The 17230-nt window shown below is 44.2% G+C and overlaps 1 pseudogene across 1 annotated transcript in view; it reads left to right on the forward strand.

Moving 5' to 3' along the window:
- The window catches only part of LOC122552557 (immunoglobulin superfamily member 3-like), a 162317-nt pseudogene that overhangs the window by 72922 nt on the left and 72165 nt on the right, over positions 1-17230 (forward strand). The window lies entirely within an intron of this gene.

Consider the following 17230-nt stretch of genomic DNA (forward strand, 5'->3'; position numbering starts at 1 on the left):
GTTGCCTATGACAACATGATGCTGAGCTGCCATCTTGAACCCTTGCAGTCCATGTGCTGTGGGGAGACCCACAATGACCTTTGGGAGGGAATTGCAGGATTTTGACCCAGTGAAACTGAAGGAACTGCAATATATTTCCAAGTCACGATGGTGAGTGACTCGGAGGAGACCTTGGAACTGGTGGTGTTCCCATGTATCTACTGCCCTTATCTTTCTATATAGAAGTGGTTGTGGGTTAGGAAGGTGCTGTGTTAGCATATTTGTGAATTTCTGCAGTGCATCTTGTGAATAGTACATACTGCTGCTGCTGCTGAGTATTGGTGGTGGTGGGACTGGATGCTAGTGGAAGTGGTATCAATAATGCAGGCTGCTTTGTCTTGGATGGTCTGTTACTAGTCTTGTGTTTATGAAATTTCTGAGAAATCTGCAAATTTAGAAATCATCGCTCATTTGCCCAAATCCATGATAAATAGAATCATAGAATTTTATGGTGCAGGAAGAGGGCATTCGATTCTTCTTTACCCTGTTAAAATTGTTCATAATTTTGTACATCTCAATGAGGTGACCTCTAATCTTTTCTGCTCCGAGGAGAATAAACCCAATCTCTCTACTCGTTCATTGCATTGAAAATCCCTCATTCCTAATACCATTCCAGTAACACCTTTCCTTAAACAAATTGCCCAGAACTGAACAAAACACTCCAAATGTGGCCTGACCAATGATTTGTAGGGGTATAGTATTACTTCCTTCCTTTTTCCCATGTGCTTCTATTTATAAATCCAAGGATCCTATTAGTCTTCTGAACAACTGCTTGAACTTGCTTGGCCACCTTCAGAGGACCATGCATTGAATGCCAAGGTCCCTCTGCTCCTGTACTCCCCTCAACATTGTACCATTGAGCCTGTATTATCTCTCCGTTCTTCCCAGACAGAAATACATTACCTCCCATTTCTCTCCACTTAGCTTCATCTGCCAGATGTCTGCCCATTGGACCAACTGAACAAGGTCCCTATGAATTTGCTCAGCATCATCCTTTTAATTCGCTATTTTCTCTACCTCAATATCTGGGACACCACAGAGTCACAGCTCTCCACACACACACCTTGCATCACAACGTGAGATTCCATTGCAAATTCTTATCAGCATTGTCCCAGTCTTTCAATAGCATTTTAAGAGCAAGAGCATGAATAAACTAAAATAATATTTTTAAACAGAGCCTTTCAGAACCTCAAGAAGTCACAACATAATTTACAGCTAATGACATGTATTAGTTTCATGGAAAAAAACACATGGGAAGATCTCACAAACATGATCTAATCAAGCAGAGTCAACAAGGGCTTTGCATAAAGGGAAATCAGGTCTTACTAATTTATCAGAGATTTTTGAACAAGTCACAATGAGGATGGATCGATGGTAACCAGTAGATGTGTTGTATTCGGACTTCCAGAAGGCATTTGACAAAGTACCTCCCAAAAGGTGAAGTCATCAGAGAACAGCCGATGGTGGTGGACATTGGCGAGGATAGAGAATTGGCAAATGAGCAGAAAACAGCGAGTGGGGAGAGGGCTTTTTTGTCAGATTGATGACCCATGACCAGTGGGGATTTCACAGGCATCAGTGCAGGGAACACGACTGTTTACAATATATATGAATGACTGGGCAGATGGAAATGCATCTACTTTAGCCAAATTCTAAATGACAGAAAAAATATGTGGAAAGGCATTTTGATAGAGGGATATAAACAGTTTACAGAGAGATATTGTTTGGTTAAATAAGTGGGAAAAAGGTAAATGGAGTAACATGCAGGGAAATGGGAAGCTGTTCATTTTTGAAGGGACAACAAAAGAACAGAATATTATTTACATCAAGAGAAATTGCAGAAAGCTGCAACACAAAGGGAATGGGAGGATCTAGTGTGTGAACACAGAAAGCAGGTAATCAGGAAAGCTAATGGAATGTTGGCCGTCAATTCAACGGGGGTGGGGGGGGGGGGGGGGTGGAGTATGAGAGTCAGGAAGTTTTACTGCAATTTTTAGGTGCTGTGGAGTCCACATGAACAGTAGTATCAACAGTTTTGATTCCCTTATTCCTGAAAAGTTATCACTTCATTGGAGACAGTTCAGTGCAATTACACTGAGGTGATCATTTGTTTGAAGGGATTGTCATTTGAGCAAAGGCTAAACAGGTTGGGTTTCCCCTCACTGGAGTTTAGAAGAATGAGAGGTGATCTCATTGAAACATACAGGATTCATGAGGTGCCTGATGGGGTCAATGCTGAGAGGATGTTTCCCCTCAGAGGGAGAGTCTAGGACCACAGGGCATCATCTCAGAATGAAGGGACGCCAACTTAAGACTGAGATAAGGAGGAATTTCTTCTCTCAGAGGGTTCTGAATCTTTAGAATGTCTTGTCAAAGGGGACTGTGGGGGCAGAGATCTTGCATAAAATTCAGGCTGAGAGAGTTGGATTCTTAATCAGTCAGGGAAATCCAGGGGGAGTATGAGGACAACATAGGAGAGTAGATGTGAGGAATGTCACATCAGCCGTGATTCTAATGATGGTGGAATAGGCTTGAGGAGTTGAATGGCCTACATCTATTCCTATTTCTAACAAACAGCATCGAAAGGAATAGCACCATCATCTGCTTCGGAAATACATATTTCCTGAAGACTGGGTGAACTCCTGTGTTAACCCTTGAATGGTACCCTGGGATATTTCACATCCTCCTGTAAGGACAGACTTGGTTTAACACCTCAGGTCAGTGCTGCCTGTTCCAAACACACTGCCTTAGTGCTGCTCTGGATGGCCCCAATGTCTGCTCAAACCTCTGGAGGGGGAGGCAATCCCAACACCTTCTGCCTCAGAGACAGAGAGCTCCCAATAAACCACAGCTGACAGACTGCACCCTGTTGAGTAGCACTGTTTCTAGTCCCTCACTTTAGAAAGTAATGCATTAAACATCAGGTGACTGTCAACATTTTTGATATATTCCGAAGATTTGAAAGATGAAGTAATAGCTCTGTGTTAGCTCCATCATTTTCCCACATCACAGACCCATTGGCTGATCCAGTCCTCATTCAGGATCCAGTGGTCAGCAAGGTACCAGAGGGTGAAACTGTCAAGTTCCAGTGTGCCATGCATAATGCCAGTGTGATTGACACTGATGTCCACTGGCACTACCAGCGACCTGGCAGCAACAGGGAGTGGGTGATAAGCCACTTTGTGACTGGTACCCTCGTCAAGGCCCAGGGTTTCCACGATCGGGTTCAGCTTTCCAGGAATGTCCACAGGAGCAGTTACAGTCAGAGCCTTGTGAATGTGACTCTCAATGATACTGCTGGGTACAACTGTAGTGTGTGGGGTTACATCTATGGAGCAGGGAAATGTAACTGGTAAGTAAATGGGAGGGAACACAGGCAACTGCACAGAACCAACTGGGAACTGTGTTACCTTCACACTGTAGAGCAGACAAGTGGAATTGTATTATTTCATCCAACATGTTTCATGTAGGGGCACAGAATGGGCAGTGGGAATGTTAGTTCCAGAGGCAAAATACAAAGATTGTTATTGTGGAAATACGAGAATGGATTGATAGTTTTTCTATCATCCCATGGATATGGTTGTGACTGGGCTAGAACAGTATTACTGGCTCAAAGGTAGAAGACAGAGGGTGGTAGTGGAGGGTTGTTTTTCAAACTGGAGGCCTATGACCAGTGGAGTGCCACAAGCATCCGTGCTGGGTCCTCTACTTTTTATCATTTACATAAATGATTTAGATGCGAGCATAAGAGGATAGTTAGTAAGTTTGCAGATGACACTAAAATTGGAGGTGTAGTGGACAGCGAAGAGGGTTACCTCAGAATACAACAGAATCTTGACCAAATGGGCCAGTGGGCTGAGATGTGGCAGATGGAGTTTAAATCAGATAAATGTGAGGTGCTGCATTTTGGGAAAGCAAATCTTAGCAGGACTTATACACTTAATGGTAAGGTCCTAGGGAGTGTTGCTGAACAAAGAGACCTTGGAGTGCAGATTCATAGCTACTTGAAAGTGGAATCGCAGGTAGATAGGATAGTGAAGAAGGCATTTGGTATGCTTTCCTTTATTGGTCAGAGTATTAAGTACAGGAGTTGGAAGGTCATGATGTAGCTGTACAGGACATTGGTTAGGTCACTGTTGGAATATTGCGTGCAATTCTCATTTCCTTCCTGTGGGAAAGAAGTTGTGAAACTTCAAAGGTTTCAGAAAAGATTTACAAGGATGTTGCCAGGGTTAGAGGATTTGAGCTACAGGGAGAGGCTGAGCATGCTGGGGCTGTTTTCCCTGGAGTGTCAGAGGCGGAGGGGTGACCTTATATGAGGGGCCTGGATAGGATAAATAGGCAAAGTCTTTTCCGTGGGGTTGGGGAGTCCAGAACTAGAGGGCATAGGTTTAGGTAAGAGGGGAAAGATATAAAAGACCTAAGGGGCAATGTTTTCACACAGAGTTTGGTACGTGTATGGAATGAGCTGCCAGAGGAAGTGATGGAGGTTGGTACAATTGCAACATTTAAGAGGCATTTGGATGGGTATATGAACAGGAAGGGTTTGGAGGAATATGGGTCAGGTGTTGGCAGGTGGGACTAGACTGGGTTGGGATATCTGGTCGGCATGGATGAGTTGGACCGAAGGGTCTGTTTCCATGCTGTGCATCTCTATGATTCTCTGACTCTATAGTGATTTGGATTGTTTCCCTTGTGGTATCAGGAGATTGTGCCTAGTTTACACCGGACTGGGGAAACATTTGGAGAGGGCGAAGAAGGATCCACTCGTCATGGTCTATGTTGGGACGAATAACACTGGGAGCACAAGAAAGGAGGTCTCACTGAAAGACTGTGACCAACTGGGGGCGAAATGATAAAGCAGAGTCTCCAAGGTGAGAATCTCTGGATTACTGCCTGAGCCACAACAAACTGGCACGGGGTAAATACAGTCAAGCAGTTCAATACATGGCTCAGAGTTCAGTCTGAGTGGAATGGGTTTCAGTTTGTGTGGCACTAGCACCAGTACTAGGGTAAAAGAGAGCTGTTCTTCTGTGGCAGGCTTCACATTTTGGTCTCAGGTGGAGATCACCAAGCAGGATACAGGATTAGTTAAATACAGAGCCAGAAATTATTCCTCAGCAACCTGTGGGGGTGTGCTGCACCACAGGGTTGGATTTGATCCCTGACCTTGAGGTCTACAGTTAGGGACACTGCCAGCGTGCCACAGCCCCCAATGCTGTCATTGGTTACACGTCTCAAGGGCAGCAGCTTCTCTCAAACAAATGGCTCAGACCATTTGTCATTTCTGTTGCTGTTCATTCCAAGGCAGTTGTTGATAAAACATGAATACACAGTGGGTTAGGGCGATATGGGAGGGGAAAACTTTGTCACCTCAAATGTGCACAAGCTGCCAGCAGCTCCTGGTCAGACTTTTCAATTAATTAGCTCAAGAGCACAGACACACAGTTTAATGGTCAGATGATTAGATTTTTATTCAGAAACTGGTTATATCAGACAAATCAAACACAATTCAAAATATCTGCTGAATACTCTCTGCCAAAAATAATTGACAAAGATAAACAAGAAGAAAATAGCCAAACCACAGACAGCATCTGTTATTCCCTATTGCTCATGATGTCATTTGCCAGTCTCTAACGGCAACATTTGAAAGCTATATTAGTTCAAAATGTCGAAGCTGATGTGTGGATTGGCTCAAACTTGATTAAACAACAACAACTTGCAGTTTTATAGTGCCTTTAATATGGGTAAACTTTCAAGGTTTCTCAAATGCAGTCACACGGGGAGATATTAGTCTGGGTGACATTGCACAATGGCGGCTGAGATGAGGAGGAATTTCATCAGCCAGAGGGTGATGAATCTGTGGAAATTATCATTGAAAGGACTGGAAATGCTATAGTTTGGGTACTTTAAAAGAGGGTGGGGTGTGACATTGTTAGTCAAGGACGGTATTAGAGTGACAGCAAGGACATTTGAGGACTCGTCTGCTGAGGTAGAATGGGCTAAGGTTAGAAACAGGAGAGGAGAGGTCACACAGTTGTGGGTTTTCTACAGGCCTCTGGAAAACTCCAGAGATGTAGAGGAAAAGATGCAAAGATGATTTTGGATAGAAACGAGAGTCACAGAGGGATGATGGACTAATATTGAGAAAATTCCACGTTAACCCAATGTTTCCATTAATTGTTGTTAAAACCCATTAATGCCCTTCAGGGAAGGATATCTACCATTCTTACCTGGTCTGGCCGACATGTGACTCCAGAACCACAGAGATGCAGATTGCTCTTATTGCCCTCTGGAATAAACAGTGAAGTGACTCAGTTTCAGGGCAATTAGGGATGAGGAACAAATGCTGGCTTTCCTAGTGATGCCTACATCCCATCACAAAATTAAGTAAAAGAGTTCCCTGGGACTTCACAATAACCTGCCCATTACCTGGCGACAATATTGTGGCGACAAGAGCAGGTGGAATCAAGTAACTTGCGCTCTGACTCCCACAGCCTGTCCACCATGTTTCTGCAAAACAGAAGGCAGGAATATGATGGAATTCTTCTCAATTGCCTGGATGAGTGTAGCTCCAACAACATTCAAAAAGATTCACACCATCCAGGACAAAGCAACCCGCTTGACTGAACCACAACTAACACCTTCAACACCGATGGACAGTCTGTACCATCTACAAGTTGCCCTTCAGTAACTCACCAAAGCTCCTCCAACAGTAGCTTCTGAACCCACAGCCTCTCCCATCTGAAAGGACAAGGACAGTAGCTACATGGGACGCCACCTCCTTCAGGCTCCTCTCCAAGGCACATACTATCCAGACTTGGAATTATATTGTCCTCATTCCTTCAATTTCACTGGATCAAATGTCCCAACACCAAATGGACCACAGCAGTTCAGGAAGGCAGCTCACCATCATCACCTTCTCAAAACATAGTAAACAGGAGCTAGAGTAGACCATTCAGCCCATTGTGCCTTTACCACCTTTCAACATAATCATGGATGATCATCCAACACAGTCCCCTGTTGCTGCTTTCTCTCTATACCCTTTGATACCTTCAGCCCTCAGAACTATATTGAACTCCTCCTTGGAAACATTCAATGTTTTTGCCTCAACTGTTTCCTGTAGCTGAGAATTTCTAGAATGGATTATGAAGAAGCAATGTGTATAATGAAAGCAAAATGTTTCCTTTACCTGTGAGCTTCATTCCATGATATCCTGGTCCAGAATGATTTCCTGTCAGAGATAATGGTTTCCCAGATCATTTCAGTTTCAGGTACCTGGCTGAATATATCCCTTACTCAACTGGACCTTCGAAAATTCCTTGAGAAATTTTACTCTATGTTAATTATTGTGCAACAGTGCAAGCTTGATGAACTGAATGGTCTCAGCCTGTGTTGTAAGTTACATTATTCTGCATGTAAGCCTGTGATGTTGGTGAAAATTGTTTTTGAGAAAACAGAAATATCTGAGAGAAAACAGAAGACTGAAAGGAGACAAAAGACTGGGAAGGCACAGTGCGGAATTGATGTAGTGGAGTCAAAAATGCAACAGTAGTTTCAAAAATGGCATATACACAACTGACAAATAAACAAAACTTAACGTGACCTACAGTTTTCTACATCATAACTTAACAATTAAGGAATTTGTACAAATCAGTTCAATGGTCCCTGTCTACAGGATTCAATAGGATGGTTATTTTGTTCATCAGGATTTGCTGTTTGTCGATCTCATTCTCTCTCTCTCTCTCTCTCTCTCTTTCCCCCCAAGTGTTTTCCACTTCCTTGTATAAAGCATAGAATGGCTGATTTACAAAGTCTGGTTAAAAGCAACATCTTGTAGCAGCTGGTAAGGGAGAATAAACCGATTTTCTTCAGGCATTAGTTAGCTTTTACTGCAGAGAAAAGGACTCCACCTCAATTTCCAGAGGTCCAATGGCTTCCGGATATAATCATTCACACTCACAAGCTGTTCATCCCACAGTGATGTGGTGATGCTGGTGTTGTACTGGGGGTGCACATAGTCAAAGATCACATGACACGAGGTTATACTCCAACAAATTTATTTTAAGTCACAGGTTTTCAGAGCGCTGCTCCTATATCAGGTGAAGTGTTAACAATTACATTGTTATTGGCAGGCACACGGCCTTGACACGGAAAGCTGGTTCCCATTCCCCAGATCAGTCAGTTACTTGTTGCATCTCCTCCATCCCCATGCTGCCATTTTGACTGAAATAAGTAGCACCACCTCCACTGGGCCTCTTCTGGAGTACTGTATGCAGCTCTGAGCACTCCACTATTAGAACAAAATTATTAAACAGGAGAAGGTTCAGAAAAGATTTCCAGGATGTTGCCAGGAATGGAGGGTTTGAGTTACAAAAATAATCTGGGAGTTTTTCCACTGGAGCATTGAAGGGGTGATCTTCTCGAGGTTTCTAAAATCATGAGGGGCAAAGATCAGGTGACTAGCCTGGGCATTGTCCCTAGGGTGTGGGGAATTCAAAACTCGGGGGCACATTTTTGAGGTGAGAGGAGAAAGATTTCAAAAGAACTTGAGGGGCACTTCATCTGAAGGAGTGGTTACACTCCAAAAGCCTATGATTTCAAATAAACCTGTTGTACTATAATCTGCTGTCGTGTGAGTTTAGACTTTGTGAATGTATAGAACAATGCAGTTTCAGAGCTAAAGCAAGTTTTGACTCCAAAAGACAGGATGACACCTCCACGTTCTCCCATTGTCTGTTGCAGGTATCGGCCCTACAAAGCTCTGCAGAAAACTCAACATGTTAAGGAAGCCTGTCCTCACTTCGTGCTAGGAGAAAGTGAGGACTGCAGATTCTGGAGATCACAGTCGAGAGTGTGGTACTGGAAAAGCACAGCAAGTCAGGTGGCATCCAAGGAGCAGGAGAATCGATGTTTCAGGCAAAAGCCCTAATGAAGGCCTTCACATTGCACTATCCTGGCTGGCGAGGTAGGGATTGCCTCAACCAGAGGGACTACTGGGTGCAGCTGCTGTCATTGAGAGACGTATAGTCTGATTGTAATTGTTTTCCTGGAAAGGAGCTGACTGGTCAAGTATTTATATTAATTTATCGTTTTGCCCATCTTACACTGATGTACCTATTCAGCACCCAGCTTCCTTCGGGTGATGTCTTGCAGCATTGTCACAACACATGGTGACAAAGCAGGCAATAAAGTGTTGAGAATTGATGAGGAGAAGTTATTGGATAAATTATTGTTTCTCCATGTTGACAAGATACAGGACCGGATGTGATGTATCCAGTCATCCTCAATGAAGTGGAAGGAGAAACTGTGGAGACATTGGCCTTAATCGTTCAGTCCTCCCTTAACTCAGGAGAGGAACCAAAAGAATGGAGACTTAATTATTATAACATCATGCCCATAGTTATTATACACCAGTCAGTGACTATCAGTGAAGCAGCTATTTGGAATAGAATTGGCAGCCATATGGAAAATTTTATTTGGAACAAGAACTGTTAGCATGTTTAGATAGAGAGGGGAATACAGAGAGAGGGAGGAGAATGAGGAAGTCAGAGAGATAGACAAACAGGGAGCGAGAGGGATATAGGGATATAGAAATTAGAAGTGGTGAGATATTTAAAAAAAGGAAAGAGATGGAGAAATAATTGGAAATAGAGAGACAGAGACAGAGAGATGACCACAGACAGAGAAATAAAAGCGAGGTAGATTGAGAGATAGAAAGAAAGAGAGCAAGGGACAGAGTAAAGAGCAAGAAAAGGCAAGCAGGGAGCATGTGGACCAGAGATAAAATAGAAGAAACCAGGCAGAGAAAATGAGAGAATGAGAGAAAAATAAGTCAGATGCAAGACAGTCAGGGTGAATGAAAGGAAGAGAGATCAGTAACAGATAGAATTTATTCCTGATAAATGTGAGATAATGCACTTTGGAAGAAGTAACAAGACGTGGCAGTACTCAATGAATAGGGGGACACTAGGAAACTGAGAGGAACAGAGTGGTTTCAGACATGAAGAGAGACAATAAGCTTGGGTTGCTTTCTTTGGAGCAGAGAAGATTCGATGAAGGGTTAGGGGTGTAACAGACATGAATAAGGTATTGACAGGATGATTATAAAGCAGCTATTCCCATTAGTCAAAAGGTCAGTCACAAGCAGGTTCAGTGGAGATTTGAGGAAACCTTCTTCACCCAGAGGGTGGTGGGTGTCTGGAATGCACTGCTTGAGAAGATGGTTGAGGGGGGAAAGCTCACAAATTAAAAACTACATGGATAAGCACTTAATCATAATGCTATGCATTTAGGCATTCCATAATTGGCCCAGTGCAGGAATGATATGATTGTCTCGTGGTTATTATTAGTCAATTAATCTGGAAATTCAGCTAATGTTGAGAGAACTCATGCAAAATCCATTCAGATGCTGCAATTTGAGTTCCATTAAATTTTCAAAATAGGAATCCAGTGATTACCTGAAAATTATTGCCAATTGACAGGAAAAGCTAACTGGTTTACTAATGTGTTTTAAGGAAGGAAGCTTGCATCCATCCATGGTCTGGCTCCAGACCCACGGCAATGTGGTTGACTCTGAGCTGCTGTCTGGTAATTAGGGATGTGAGTAAATGCTGGCCTAACGAGCAAAGCCCTCATCCCGTGAATGAATAAAAAAGCCCTCACTCACCCATTACCATCAAGTCAGGCAATTATAGAAATTGCTGGAAAAGCTTATCAGGTCTGGCAGCACCCGTGCAGAGAAATCAGAGTTAATATTTCAGGTCTTGTGACCCTTCCTCAGAATGGATGGTAGGTTGGAAAATGTTGACTTATGTGGAGAAGATAGTGTGTGGGTGGGGGGATGGTAAAGAGTAAACCATTGATAGAGTTAGAGCCCAAAGAGAGAGAAGAACAGTTGGACAGACAAAGGAGTGGATAATGATCTCACTAGGAGAGTGACTAGCTGTTAATGGAGACTGTTAGTGGGGGCAGACTATGTGGTAATAAGACCTGATGTGTGGGGTTGAGGGTGAGGATATGGGAACATTCAGGCCCTAAAATTAGAAACCAACATTTTCCCAGTTACCATCCATTCTGAGGATGGATTACCAGACCCAAAACTTTAACTCTAATTTATCTTCACAGATGCTGCCAGACCTGCTGAGTTTTTCCAGCAATTTCTCTTTTTGTTTCTGATTTACAGCATCAACAGTTCTTTCAGTTTTTATTTAGCCATGGCATCATCTTTAATTCAATGGAGAGTGCATGAGAACATGTCAGGAGCAGCACCAGGAATCACTGAAAATGAGGTATCAACCTGGTGAAGCTACCAAATAGCATTGGCAGCCAGTGATAGACAGAGCTAAGGAAGCGCAAAAACAGTGGATCAGATCTAAGCTCTGCAGTCCTGCAACATCCAGTCATGAATAGTTGTGGACAATTAAAACAACTCACTGGAGGATGATGCTGTACAAATATGCCCATCCTCAGTAATGAAAGAACCAAACACACCAGTGCAAAAAGAAAGGCTGAAGTTTTATAGCAACCTTCAGCCAAAAGTGCCCAGTGGATGATCCATCTCAGCCTCCTCCAATGGGCCCCGGTAATACAGATACCAATCTTCAGCCAATTTGATTCACTCCATATGATATCAATAATTGGTTGGAGATCATGATAGTGCAAAGACTCTGGGCCCTGATAACATTCCAGCAAGGGTGGTGAAGAACATGTTGCTCCCCAAGCCAAACTCTTCCAGTGCAGTTATGACACTGGCACAATCTAACAATTTGAAAAACTGCCCAGGTATGTCCCATATGTAAAAAGCAGAACAAATCCAACCCATCCAATGCTGCCCCATTAACCTACTCTTGAGCTTCAGTATAATGATGGAGGGTGTCTTCAACAGCTCAGCAATAACCTGCTCAGTGATGCTGAGTTTGGGTTCCCTCAAACCTGCTCAGCTCCTGACCTCATTCCAGCCTTGGTTCAAACTTGATCAAAACAGCTGAATTCCAGAGGTGAGGTGAGAGCGACAACCCTTGACATCAAGGCTACATTTGACTGAGTGTGGCATCCAGAAGCCCTTGCAAAACTGAAATTAATTGGTATTGGGGGCAAACTCTCCACTGGTTTGAGTCATGCCTGGCACATAGGAAAATGGTCATTGTAGTTGGAAGTCAGTCATCTCATAGAATATAGAACATAGAAGAATACAGCGCAGTACAGGCCCTTTGGCCCTCGATGTTGCACCAAGCCAAGCCCACCTAACCTACACTAGCCCACTATCCTCCATATGCCTATCCAATGCCCGCTTAAATGCCCATAAAGAGGGAGAGTCCACCACTGCTACTGGCAGGTCATTCCATGAACTCACGACTCGCTGAGTAAAGAACCTGCCCCTAACATCTGTCCTATACCTACCACCCCTTAATTTAAGGCTATGCCCCCTCATAATAGCTGACTCCATACGTGGAAAAAGGTTCTCACGGTCAACCCTATCTAAACCCCTAGTCATCTTGTACACCTCTATCAAAAGTCTTCCCTAAACCTTCTTTTCTCCAATGAAAACTACCCCAAGTGCCTCAGCCTTTCCTCATACGATCTTCCTACCATATCAGGCAACATCCTGGTAAACCTCCTCTGCACCTGTTCCAGTGCCTCCACATCCTTCCTATAGTATGGCGACCAAAACTGCACACAATATTCCAGACGCGGCCGCACCAGAGTCTTATACAACTGCAACATGACCTCAGGGCTCCGGAACTCAATTCCTCTACCAATAAAAGCCAGTACACTATATGCCTTCTTCACCGCACTATTTATCTGGGTGGCAACTTTCAAAGATCTATGTACATGGACACCAAGATCCCTCTGCTCATCCACACTACCAAGTATCCGACCATTAGCCCAGTACCCCATCTTTTTGTTACTCTTACCAAAGTGAATCACCTCACACTTAGCTACATTGAACTCCATTTGCCACCTTTCTGCCCAGTTCTGCAGCTTATCTATATCCTGCTGTAATCTGCCACATCTCAGTTCCAGGTCATCTCTGTAGGAGTTCCTCAGGGTCATGTCCATGGCCCAACCATCTTCAGCTGCTTCATCAATAACCTTCCTCTATCAGAAAGTCAGAAATGGGGATGTTCACTGATGATTATATAATATTCAGCATCGGGTGCTGAGGGATGGCCTTATCGAATTTTATAAAATCATAATGGGCATGGATAAAGTGAGTAGCCAAGGTCTTTCTCTCAGGATAGAGGATTCCAAAAATAGAGGGCATAGGTTTAAGGTGAGAGGGGAAAGATTTAAAAGTAACCTGAGGGACAAACCTTTTCACGCAAAAGGTGGTGGGCGTACAGAAAGACCTGCCAGGAAAGGTAGTGGAAGCAGATACAAATACCACATTTAAAGGCAGATGGATATGTACATGAACAGGAAGCATTTCAAAGAATATCAGCCAAATACTGCTAAATGGGACTAAATCAGTTTATAATCATCAGTGCAGACGAGTTGGACCAAAGGGTCTGTTTCCTTGTGGTAACGCTATGACTAACGGGTTGTGGGTAAGATTCACAATTTTGTCAAAACAGAAACCAACTCCTGTGACTGCGACAATTAGCCTGGATGTAGACCAATTGCAACAAAAGTTCCCTTTGTGTATGTATCTGTCTGTTGTCGTGTGTTTGAACATAGAACATAGAACAATACAGCACAGAACAGGCCCTTCGGCCACGATGTTGTGCCGAACATTTGTCCTAGCTTAAGCACCCATCCATGTACCTATCCAATTGCCGCTTAAAGGTCACCAAAGATTCTGACTCTACCACTCCCACAGGCAGCACATTCCATGTCCCCACCACTCTCTGGGTAAAGAACCCACCCCTGACATCTCCCCTATACCTTCCACCCTTCACCTTAAATTTATGTCCCCTTGTAACACTCTGTTGTCCCCGGGGAAAAAGTTTCTGACTGTTATCTATTCCTCTGATCATCTTATAAACCTCTATCAAGTCACCCCTCATCCTTCACCGTTCCAACGAGAAAAGGCCTAGCACTCTCAACCTATCCTCGTACGACCTATTCTCCATTCCAGGCAACATCCTGGTAAATCTTCTCTGCACCCTCTCCAAAGCTTCCACATCTTTCCTAAAGTGAGGCGACCAGAACTGCACACAGTACTCCAAATGTGGCCTAACCAAAGTCCTGTACAGTTGCAACATCACTTCACGACTCTTGAATTCAATCCCTCTACTAATGAACGCTAATGCACCATAGGCCTTCTTACAAGCTCTATCCACCTGAGTGGCAACTTTCAAAGACCTATGAACATAGACACCAAGATCTCTCTGTTCCTCCACCTCACTAAGAACCCTACCGTTAACCCTGTATTCCGCATTCTTATTTGTCTTTCCAAAATGGACAACCTCACACTTGGCAGGGTTGAACTCCATCTGCCACTCCTCAGCCCTGCTCTGCATCATATCCAAGTCCCTTTGCAGCTGACAAGAGCCCTCCTCACTATCCACAACTCCACCAATCTTCGTATCATCTGCAAATTTACTGACCCACCCTTCGACTCCCTCATCCAAGTCATTAATAAAAATTACGAACAGCAGAGGACCCAGAACTGATCCCTGCGGAACTCCACTTGTAACTGGGCTCCAGGCTGAATATTTACCATCTACCACCACTCTCTGACTTCGACCGGTTAGCCAGTTTTCTATCCAATTGGCCAAATTTCCCTCTATCCCATGCCTCCTGACTTTCCGCATAAGCCTACCATGGGGAACCTTATCAAATGCCTTACCAAAATCCATGTATACTACATCCACTGCTCTACCCTCATCCACATGCTTGGTTACCTCCTCAAAGAATTCAATCAGACTTGTAAGGCAAGACCTACCCTTCACCAATCCGTGCTGGCTGTCTCTAATCAAGCAGTGCCTTTCAGATACTCATAAATCCTATCCTTCAGTACCCTTTCCATTACTTTACCTACCACCGAAGTAAGACTAACTGGCCTGTAATTCCCGGGGTTATCCCTATTCCCTTTTTTGAACAGGGGCACAACATTCACCACTCTCCAGTCCCCTGGTACCACCCCCATTGACAGTGAAGATGAAAAGATCATTGCCAACGGTACTGCAATTTCCTCTCTTGCTTCCCACATAATCCTAGGATATATCCCATCAGGTCCAGGGGACTTGTCTATCCTCAAGTTGTTCAAAATGTCCAACACATCTTCCTTCCTCTAGCTTACCAGTCCGTTTCACACTCTCCTCTTCAACAATACGGTTCCTCTCATTCGTAAATACTGAAGAAAAGTACTCATTCAAGACCTCTCCTATCTCTTCCAACTCAATACACAGTCTCCCACTACTGTCCTTGATTGGACCTACCCTCGTTCTCGTCATTCTCATGTTTCTCACATACGCATAAAATGCCTTTGGGTTATCCTTGATCCTGTCCGTCAGAGATTTTTCATGCCCTCTCTTGGCTCTCCTAATTCCTTTCTTCAGGTCCCTTCTGGCTATCCTGTATCCCTCCACTGCTCTGTCTGAACCCTGTTTCCTCAACCTTATGTAAGCCTCCTTCTTCCTCTTTAAACGACATTCAACCTCCCTCGTCAACCAAGGTTCCCTCACACGACCATTTCTTTCCTGCCTGACCAGTACATACATATCAAGGACACGTCGTATCTGTTCCTTGAAAAAGTTCCACATTTCCACGACATCCTTCCCCGACAGCCTATGCTCCCAACTTATGCTCCTCAGATCCTGTCTTACAGCATCGTAATTACCCTTCCCCCAAATGTAAAACCTACCCTGTTGCACGCACCTATCTCTCTCCATAACCAAGGTGAAAGTCACAGAATTGTGGTCACCATCACCAAAATGTTCACCCACTAACAAGCCCATCACTTGTCCGGGTTCATTACCGAGTACCAAATCCAAAATGGCCTCCCCTCTGGTCGGACAATCTACATACTGTGTTAGAAAAGCTTCCTGGACACACTGCACAAACACCGCCCCATCCAATCTACTTGATCTAAAGAGCTTCCAATCAATATTTGGGAAGTTGAAATCGCCATGACTACTACCCTGTGGCTTCTGCACCTTTCCAAAATCTGTTTCCCAATCTGTTTCTCCACATCTCTGCTGCTATTGGGGGGCCTATAGTAAACACCCAACAAGGTGACTGCACCTTTCCTATTTCTGACTTCAGCCCATACTACCTCCAAAGGCAGATCCCCTTCGAACTGCCTTTCTGCAGCTGTTATACCATTTCTAATTAGCAACGCCACCCCCCCTCCTTTTTTACCACCCTCCCTAATCCTACTGAAACATCTGTAACCAGGAACCTCCAACAACCATTCCTGTCCCTCTTCTATCCACGTTTCCATGATGGCCACAACATCGTAGTCCCAGGTACCCATCCACGCCTTAAGTTCACCGACCTTATTTCTGATACTCCTTGCGTTGAAGAACACACCCACTCAAATATCAATCACTTACCTTCCCGACCAGCTCTGCACTCCAACCTCACTTCCGCCCAGCTCGCGCCGCTCTCTGCTGAGAAAAGACCGTTGGCGTCGAGGTAAGTTCTTTTTATATCACTTACCTTCCCGACCAGTTCTGCGCTCCAACCTCACTTCCGCCCAGCTCGCGCCGTTCTCTGCTGAGAAAAGGATGTGTATCTAACAGTTTGTGTACGTGAGAGTGTATGTGTTGGTGTTTATGGTGTGTGTTGTATATGTGAGTTGTGGTGTGTTTTGGTGTCTGCGTGCTATGATGTGTGTGTCTGCATGTGTGTTGGGCAGGATGGTGGCTCAGTGGATAGCATTGCTACCTCACAGCGTTAGGGACCCAGGTTTCCATTCCACCCTTGGTCGACTGTTTGTGTAGACTTTGTACATTTTCCCCATTTCTGCATGGGTTTCCTCTGTGTTCTCCGGTTTCCTTGCACAGTCTAAAGATGTGCAGATTAGGTGGGTTGGCCTTGCTAAATTGCCCATCATGTCCAGGGATGTTCTGGCTAGGGTGAATCAGCTGTGGAAATGCAGGGTCACAGGGATCGGTTTGGAAGACAGGTTTTGGTGGGATGCTCTTCAGAGGGTCAATGTGGACTTGATGGGCCAAATGGCCTGCTTCCACACTGTAGTGATCCTATGATTGTGTGTGTGTGTGTGTCTGAGAGTTTGTGT

Source organism: Chiloscyllium plagiosum, unplaced genomic scaffold, assembly GCF_037043375.1.
Source record: "Chiloscyllium plagiosum isolate Xiang-an unplaced genomic scaffold, Cpla_swu_hap1 HiC_scaffold_10, whole genome shotgun sequence".
NCBI lineage: Eukaryota > Metazoa > Chordata > Chondrichthyes > Orectolobiformes > Hemiscylliidae > Chiloscyllium > Chiloscyllium plagiosum.